The sequence below is a fragment of the Halichoerus grypus genome, chromosome 11, assembly GCF_964656455.1.
Source record: "Halichoerus grypus chromosome 11, mHalGry1.hap1.1, whole genome shotgun sequence".
Lineage (NCBI taxonomy): Eukaryota > Metazoa > Chordata > Mammalia > Carnivora > Phocidae > Halichoerus > Halichoerus grypus.
The window spans coordinates 43,601,673-43,611,408 of record NC_135722.1 but is presented as its reverse complement, the minus strand read 5'-3'; the positions used below and the strand labels follow the sequence as shown (position 1 = coordinate 43,611,408).

Below are 9,736 nucleotides of genomic sequence, written 5' to 3'. Positions count from 1 at the left end.
TTGGTACCAGGGAATGGTAGCACTTGAACAGACTTCTCTGTAGTAACTCGAGCTGTTGAGCTAAGACTGTGTTATGCCAGCACCATTAGGCTAGGATATGGGGGGAATGGAGACATTGGAAGCTGTTTGCAAAATGACCATTCCATATCCAAAGGCTAAGAGATAAACCAATAGGTCACTGGTTTGTTAGTGAAGTCTTACCTAATTAAGGCCACTGAAAGTAAAACTAGCAGTCTCTCCCAAAGCCAAGAAGCCAGGCTAAGAATCTTACAGGGAAGGGACCATTTTGGGGAGAAACAGTAGTATCTAGGGAGGGAAACAGCATCCTGACTTTGTTGGTACCACAGGGCACCAAAACCTTATAAGCCTTTTAGGACCAGAACAGAAAGAATCAAGGAAATAAGATGGCATGGAAATGACATCAATGAGCTATAATGATGAAGTCATCTGCTCTGCCCATAATCTGCCTTCCAGAGAAGCTGCAGTCCTTTGGCCACAAAAGTAGCCCTTGGCTATAGCATTATCTGAACATAGGCCTTGCTCTCCACCCCCGAGATAATTGATCATAAGTGGACACCTGACCCAAACTGAATAATGAGATTCTCTCTCACAGGAGTTTAGATTTGGGGTCCAGAGATGCTAGATGTACCAGTTCATCATTTGAATTAAAGAGATGTAATTTGGCAGCCATGGGGAATTTGTCTTCTATCCCGTAGATAGGAAAGCCTAAAACCCTCCTCTGTGGAGAGAGAAGGAAGGAAATGAACTGACCAGATGAACAGAAAGAGAGAGAGAGAGCGAGAGCCCCTGAAAGACCCTGAGCCTGGCTCCTAAAGGCATCTTTGTTCAGGCTTGGTTACATCCTTGGATTCTTCAAGGATTAGATTCTCTACCTATTCTTATAATAATCCCTCTCCCCATTTTCTTTGGTTACGCTAATATGAGTGGGTTTGGGTTACTTATAACCAGAAGAACATTGCCTAAAGCCGAAGTACAAGAAGGCCCACAGGCCAAGGTAGGAAGAGAGGGAATTCAGGTAAGATTTGCAAGGTAAGGTTTTTACCTGAGCATCAGGGTGGGATTGCAACACTTTACCTGGTCTGGACTGCCCTCCTCAAACCCCAACAGATTTGTTGTTGCTTTCTTACACAAGTAAGTCACACACTCACTCTCTTAGTAAAGTTTCAAACAATATAAAAGGATATAGAATAAATACAGAAGTCTCTCATCATCCTTACCCAGCCTTAGGTCCTGCCTCCAAGATAACCCTTGCTCATGCCCTATTTTATGCTAGCTGAAATGCCGTCAATTGTAAGACACATCCCCATTTTGGAGATGTGAAAAGAGGGAATCAGATATAGCAGTGTGTTGAGTATCTTTCCAAATATTTTCTCAGCATTCCACGTATCTGTCGATTTTTGTATGGTTATTAGTTTTGATCATTAATAAATTCATTCTAAGCACATGGTTCTGCAGCTGCCTTCTGAACAACACTTACCAGAGCATTTTCTTTTTCAGTAGAAGACTTTGTTCCATCCACTACTGGATCTCCAGCGCTGGAACAGTACCTGTCACATAAGTAAGAACAGTACCTATCACACACTCAATAAAGAAAGATTTAACTAATGAATAACCAGCTTCTTTGTTCTTCTAATGCCTACAGGTCTTCACTAGTATTTATTCAACCTTTCCCCCATTAAAGCAACCATTTTGGTTACTTCCAATTTTTTTACCTTTACGAATAATACTGTTGTGAATGTCCTGGCTCCATTGTGTTTACATAACAACAATAGTTATCACAATTGGGTGCTAACTATGCTAATATAAGCACTTCATATGCATTAACAGACTTAATGCCCACAACAGCCATTTGAGCTCGGTGCTATTGTTATCATTCCCATTTTTTAGACGACAAAACTGAGAAAGAAATTGAATGACTCGCCAAAAAACTCAGCAGGGAATAAGCGAACAGGCAATGATTTAGCCCCCAGGCTACCTTGCTCCCAAAGGCAAGGTCAGACTCCTATCACTGTGCTCCTCCATTTGGATGAATATTCTAAGGTTGAATTGTTATGTCTGAGAGAAAGAACATTTCACTCCAAAAATTCTGCATCAATTTAATTCACTCTATCATCATTTGAGAGCACCTGTTCCCCAACACCCTTGCCAATAATGGGTGTTATGAGTTTTAAAGTCATTTAAACATATAGGTAAAAAAATAATATTTCATTATTCATTTAATTCGTGCTTCCTGGTCTACTGGGACATTGCACTTCTATCCATTGATTACTGGCCATTTGTATTTTTCTATGAATCACCTGCTCATTTTCTTTGCCCATGTTTTCTATTGGGTTTCTCTGTCTTTTAGTTATTGATTTTTAGGAACACTGAATATTATTATAAATGTGGCAAAACGTTTCACCTAGGCTGTTTTTTTGATATGTTTTGTTACTCAAAAGTTTTTAAAATTTGACATAGTCAAATCCATCAGTTTCTTTCTACATATGGCTTCTGAATTTTGTGTCCTGTCCTACTCACGATGATAAAATATTCTTATTCTTTTCTTCTAACATTTAATTTTTATGTTTAACTCTATATTCCATCTGGAACCTATTTTAGGATGTAACTTTGGCTCTAACTTTTTTAAGTGGAGACCCAATGTTCCTATCACTATTCTTTGATGTGCTATGTTTGTCATAAATTAAATTTCCATAAATACAAGAGTCTGTTTCTAGACTTTCTATTATGCTTCATTGTCTTAATGGTCTACTCCTGAGCCACAACATGTGTGTAAAGCAGACAGGCACAGTTGGCACATAATTAACATCAATTATCTTCTTCATCTCTTCATAACCTCCCTGTATTTTTTTCTTTTTCACAGTTTCAATTTATACATTCATGCCTATGTTGCTTTTTATCTATTTAGAATCTTTCACCCTGAATTTTAGGGTACACATCTGACTACCCTAATCTAATGAAGTGAGATAATATGGTCATTTTTACAGCATTTTGGCTGTATATAACATGGCTTCCTCCCAGTCCCATTAAGCCAGCCAATCTCGCCTCATTGATCAGAATAAGAAACAGTTGAATTTCTTCTTAGAATTCTTGGAGATGAATTCATTCACAAATCTGCTTGTCAGTCATCCTGCTGGCAGCTGAATGTGAGGTTGTGGGAAAGGATGCAGAGAGGTGATTCCCTCCCTATCTTGGCGACATGTGCCATTTGTGTCCTTCCTGTTGGTTGGGTCAAATGGCATCATTCAATGTCTCCCCATGGCCATGTGGCCGGCCACAGACTCCCACAGGTATCCTCACCACTCCCAGGCTCACTGATTCTCACTCAGGTGACCCACATTCCATCCCTGCTCTCTTCTGAAATAAAGGTGACTCTTCTGTCATCATATTCTTTTTTTTTTTTAATTTTTTTTTTAAAGGTTTTTTAAAATTTCTTTATTTGACAGAGAGATAGCACAAGTAGGCAGAGTGGCAGGCAGAGGGAAAGGGAGAAGCAGGCTCTCTGCTGAGCAGGGAGCCCGACGCGGGGCTCGATCCCAGGACCCTGGGATCATGACCTGAGCCGAAGGCAGCCGCTTAACCGACTGAGCCACCCAGGCACCCCCGTCACCATATTCTATTCTAGTGTCCACAGTGTCAATGATACCATGAGGTCCTCTCAAGTTCTGAAGAATCATATTAAATTTGTTCTGTAAGTTACCTCTATACATTGGTATTTCAATATTTGGGGCCATAATGATCCAGTCCCCATTCCAACTGTTTCTCCATATAATGCAGTGAGGCATCTGGTGAAGAGCATGGCCCTGCAGGTCAGTTGGCTGTGCCTGAACCCAGTTGCCCCCTCAACCAGCTCAACCTCAAGTTTCTGTCCACTTTAGTTTCCTCATTGGTAAAATGGGGGTGATAATGATAATATACCCATTTTTATGGAGTTGTTGTAAGACTCAATGGATTAATAATTCTAAAGTACTCAGAACAGCCTGACACATATAGTAAAGCCCTGGAAGTATTTGCTAAAATAAGTAAAATGATCCATAAAGCCCTTCCTACATTTTCATTAATCTCCCCGCATCATTCCAAAATTGATTTGTTATTTATGTTTCTCTCTCTTTAAATAATTATGTGAAAATATTTAAATACATCAACTAGGCTCAGAACATATTTTTTCCCATCTTCCATAGATTTCTGAGATTGACAACCTCAGAGAAAGAATAGTAGTAAAAATAAAAAAAAAAAATAAAGAAACGTGTAATGCCTATATGAAGAAAACTTTAAAAATCTCCTAAAGGAAATAAAAGATTTGCCTGAGTGAGTGGCAAGACTCAATATCATAAAGATGTCAATCATCCCTGAGCTAACTTGTAAATTAACTCAACAAAACTTTCAATTAAGTTTTTCAGAATCAGATAAAGAGACCCTAGAAGTTTATGTAAAAGACAGAAACAAACATATCCTGGAAAAGAAATGAGGAGGGAACTATGCTAGCTTTTTAACGAAGCCTGATGTGGTCTTGGTACATGAACTCACAGGCTGACCAACAGAATAGAGCAAGAAATGAACCTCTGATGTACAATAAAGGTGACATATCAAACCAGTAAGGAAAAATGAACTATCCAGTGGAGGTGTTGGGGCAGTTAGGAGTCATCTGGAAAATCCACATATAGTTAATTCTCATTAGCAGTAGTGCTATTCTATAAAGACACTGCAAACACTAAATTAGTGAATACTGAAACATTTTCACTGAGAGAAATAAAGGGTTAGGTTTCTGCAAGCCTCCGGTCACAACGTTTTTATCAACTGATCAATACACACCTTGTTTTAGGTGTCTCTGTTTAAAGACACCTTGTTAATACACAGTGTCTACTCATGGCCTCATGGCCAACAGCACGGTAGCTCTTGCCTGAACAAAGCTTATCTAACACACATATTTCTCCATAAGGCACATCATAGCCTTCTAGGCTTGAAAACACTAGACAGCACTTCAGTGCTATACTTGGGGGCCATTTTAAACTGCAAAATTACCAACAAACAGTGCAGAGATGTAAAAAATGTAGCACTAAATAGACCACAAGAAGGACACTCGTTCACAGTTCAAAAGCTGAAATACGAAGGCTGAGTGTCACCTTGTTCAGCCTCAGCTGGGAACATGCATGTGTCAGGCAACCCAGATTTTTTATAATACTTGTCAGCAAATGACAGCAAAGTCCCTGCAAGTATCAATTTGGGGTCACAAATGAATTTTAAAAAGGAAGTGAATTTGTATATACTGTATCTGTGAGTAATAACAATAGACTGTAGTTAGATCCATATCTCACACTATATTCCAGAATAAATTCCAAAAGATCAGATAATAAAATAATCATAAAGTTGTAGGAAAAAACTGTGATTTTTTTTTTAGGATCTTGGAATGGGGAAGGCCTTTCTTTTTTTTTTTTTTTTAAAGATTTATTTATTTATTTATTTGAGAGAGAGAGAATGAGAGACAGAGAGCATGAGAGGGAGGAGGGTCAGAGGGAGAAGCAGACTCCCTGCCGAGCAGGGAGCCCGACACGGGACTCGATCCCGGGACTCCAGGATCATGACCTGAGCCGAAGGCAGTCGCTTAACCAACTGAGCCACCCAGGCGCCCAGGGAAGGCCTTTCTAATTAAAGCATAAAATCTAAAAACCAGAAATAAAGATTGTTAAATTTGACTACAGTAAAAACTAACAACAACAACAAACTACTCTAAAGCAAAAAAGAATTACTATAACGAAAGTCAAATTTCACTTACTAAATAATCAAAATAGCAAAAGATAAATGACAAGGGCAAGATGGTGGAAGAATAGCGGACCTTGTTTCACCTGGTCCCTTGAATTTAGCTAGATAATATCGAACCATCCTGAACACCCATGAATTCAGCCTCAGATGTAAGAAAAAAATATCTGGAGCTCTACAAGTTGAAAAGCGATTGCTTTTTGCAAGGTAGGAGGTGCAGAGAAGTGAGTCTGAGGGGAGATATTGGAAGATAAATGGAGGGGGGAGGGAGCCTCCATACGCTGGCCACTGGAAAATGATATAGCCCTGGAGGGCAAAATCGGAACCCTTGGAAATCTGCTCCAGCAAGAGACATTTCTGTCTGAAAGGGGCTCAGGGGATGAAATGGGCAGATGAATGGTGGGTCAGTGTGGTCTCAGGACCCCAGGAGTTACAGAACTAACGGGGGTGTCTGAGCCAGTGGAGTGCCCAAGCAGTGGATTGAGGAAACTGGTTATACCACGAGGGGACTCTCAGCTTGGTTCGCCATAAACTGCGAGCCAGGCCAAATCCAGTGACCATTCTCTGCCTGAGCATCCAGCAGCAGGCTGGAATTCGGGGACTGTCTGCCATCCCCCGGGATTGGCAGAGCAGGTACGCACACCATCCCGCAACTGCTCTCAGCACCAGGGCCCTACAAAGGGCAGTAACGAGTGACACTCGGACTCCTTCTGGGAGGATGGCTGTGGGCACACACCACAGGAGTCTATGGAGTTTGGCACACACAAAGGTGAAGACCGTTTGTCCCAGAAGGTTTCCTGAAGATAGGGGACCTCGATCTTTCGGCTCTGGGGCTGGAGATCGGGGCAGGGCCATTTTTATTTTGATCCTCTAAAGAGTTGTGGAAAGTCTTCAGGGAACAAAAGCCACACAGAGGACCAGCTTACACTGAGCCCAGTCCCCTGACAAGGGGCAATGCAACTCCGCCCAGGCAAAGACACCTGAGAAGCTGCACAGCAGACCCCTCCCCCAGAAGACCAACTGGAAGAACAGGTGCACAAGTTTACGGATCCCACAAGACTGTAAAACTCCAGCGCTAGGGGAAAAATAGTATATAGAACTCAAGGTTTTTTTCTCATGATTCATTTATCTTTCAGTCTAAAATTTTGCATTTCTTTTTTTCTTTTTTCTCTTTTCAACTAGTTTCTTATTTTATCAACTCTTTGTTTTTAAGTTGCTTTTTAACTTTTATTTTTTACATCTACCATTTTATAGATATATGCTTCAGTTTTGGCTTCCTTTCACTCTGTTCAATTTTATTTTTGTGTAGATAGATATAAAACTTATATATGTATATATAAAACTTATATATATATAAGTTTTCCTTTCTTTGCAATTTTGGGATTTAGCATCTTCTAACACACAGACAAAATTCACTCAGGAACAAGTGGATCACCCTATTTTATCCACGCTGTAAGATTATATTCTCTCTTCTCTCCCCCTTTTTTTTTGGTTTCATTTTGTTTTGTTTTTGTTTGCTTTTCTGCTTTGGTTTCTGACCTCTTTGGATTTGTCTAGTGTGTATTTTGCTTGGGTCGGGGCTAATATTTTTGATTCTGCTCACTCACTAATCCATTCTTCTCTGGGCAAAATGGCTAGAAGGAGGAATTCACAACAAGATAAAGAACCAGAGGTAATGTTCTCTGCCACAGATCTAATCGATATGGATACAAGTAGAATGTCAGAGGTGGAATTCAGGATAGCAAATATAAAGATAATAGCTGGGCTTGAAAAAAAGCATAAAAGATACTAAAGAATCTCTTAGTACAGAAATGAGATCTAATCAGGCTGTAATTAAAAATGCTATAACTGAGATGCAGTCTACATTGGATGCTCTAACAGGGTGAATGAGGCAGAAAAGAGAGTAAGCAATGTGGAAGACAGGTTGATGGAAAGGAAGGAAGTTGAGGAAAAGAGAAAAACAACGAATAGCTCATGAAGAGAGGCTTCGAGAAATCAGTGATGCCATGATACATATCAACATCAGAATTATTGGGGTGCCTGAGGGTGAAGAGAGAGAGAAAGAGGGCCAGAAGGTATCTTTGAGCAAATCATAGCTGAGAACTTCCCTAATCTGGGGAAGAAAACAAGCATTCGTGTCCAAGAGGTAGAGAGGACCCCTCCCAAATCAATAAAAATAGATCAACACCCCAACATATAATAGTGAAGCTTGCAAATTTCAGAGACAAAGAGAAAACCCTGAAAGCAGCTTGAGAAAAGGGGCACCTAACCTACAGACAGAGGAACATCAGACTAACATCAGACTTATCCACAGAAACCTGGCAGGCCAGAAAGGGCTGTCATGATATATTCAGAGTACTAAATGAGAAGAACATGCAGCCAAGAATTCTTTATCCAGCAAGGCTGTCATTCAGAATGGAAGGAGAAATAAAGAGCTTCCAGGATAGACAGCAACTGAAAGAATTTGTGACCACTAAGCCAGCCCTGCAAGAAATATTAAGGGGTTCCTGTAAGCAAAGAGAGAGCCCAAGAGTAATATAGACCAGAAAGAAACAGAGACCATATACAGAAACAGAGACTTGACAGGCAATACAATGGCATTAAATTAATAGCTTTCAATAGTTACTCTGAATGTAAATGGGCTAAGTGCTCCAATCAAAAGACACAGGATATCAGATTGGTCTCATTTTAGAGACTCATTTTAGACCTAAAGTAACTTCCAGACTGAAAGTGAGGGGGTGGAGAACAATTTACAATGCTAATGGACTTCAAAAGAAAGCTGGGGTAGTAATCCTCATATCAGACAAAGTAGATTTTAAACCAAAGACTGTAGTAAGAGAGGAAGAGGGACACTATATCATACTTAAAGGGTCTATCCAACAAGAAGATCTAATAATTGTAAATATTTATGCCCCCAACATGAGAGCAGCCAATTATACAAACCAATTAATAATCAAGGTAAAGAAACACATTGATAATAATACATTAATAGTAGGGGACTTCAACACCCCACTCACAGCAATGGACAGATCATATAAGCAGAAGATCAACAAAAAACAAGGGTTTTGAATGACACACTGGACCAGATGGACTTCACAGATATACACAGAACATTCCATCCTAAAGCTACAGAATACTCATTCTTTTCAAGTGCACATGGAACTTTCTCCAGAACAGATCACATACTGGGTCACAAATGAGGTCTCAACCGATAATAAGTGGGACTATTCCCTGCATATTCTCAGACCACAATGCTTTGAAACTTGAACTCAATCACAAGAGGAAATTTGGAAGGAACTCAAACACTTGGAGGTTAAAGAGCATCCTACTAAAGAATGAGTGGGTCAACCAGGAAATTAAAGAAGAATTTTAAAAATTCATGGAAACTAATGAGAATGAAAACACATCTGTTCAAAACCTTTGGGACACAGCAAAGGCAGTCCTAAGAGGGAACTACACTGCAATACAAGCCTCTCTCAAAAAATTAGAAAAATCTCAAATACACAAGCTAACCTTACACCTAAAGGAGCTGGAGAAAGAACAGGAAATAAAGCCTAAACCCAGCAGGAGAAGAGAAATAATAAAGATTAGAGCAGAAATCAATGAAATAGAAACCAGAAGAACAGCAGAACAGATCAGTGAAACTAGAAGCTGGTTCTTTGAAGCAATTAAAAAGATCGATAAACCTCTAGCCACACTTATCAGAAAGAAAAGAGAAAGGACCCAAATTAATAAAATCATGTATGAAAGGGGAAAGATCATGACCAACACCAAGGAAATACAGAAAATTTTAACATATTATGAGCAATCATATGCCAACAGATTAGGCAATCTGGAAGAAATTGATGCATTCCTGGAAACTTAAAACTACCAAAACTGAAACAGGAAGAAATAGAAAATCTGAACAGACCAATAACCAGGAAGGAAATTGAAACAGTAATCAAAAACCTCCCAAAAAACA

At 39.6% G+C, this 9,736-nt stretch overlaps 1 long non-coding RNA gene across 1 annotated transcript in view; it reads left to right on the top strand.

Annotated features, from left to right (window-relative positions):
• The first annotated feature begins 1,566 nt into the window (after positions 1-1,566).
• LOC144379519 (uncharacterized) overlaps positions 1,567-9,736 on the top strand; it is a 36,094-nt gene continuing 27,924 nt past the window's right edge. The window contains exon 1 of the long non-coding RNA XR_013442683.1: positions 1,567-1,579. This is a non-coding gene — a long non-coding RNA (uncharacterized LOC144379519). The remainder of the gene's footprint in view (positions 1,580-9,736) is intronic.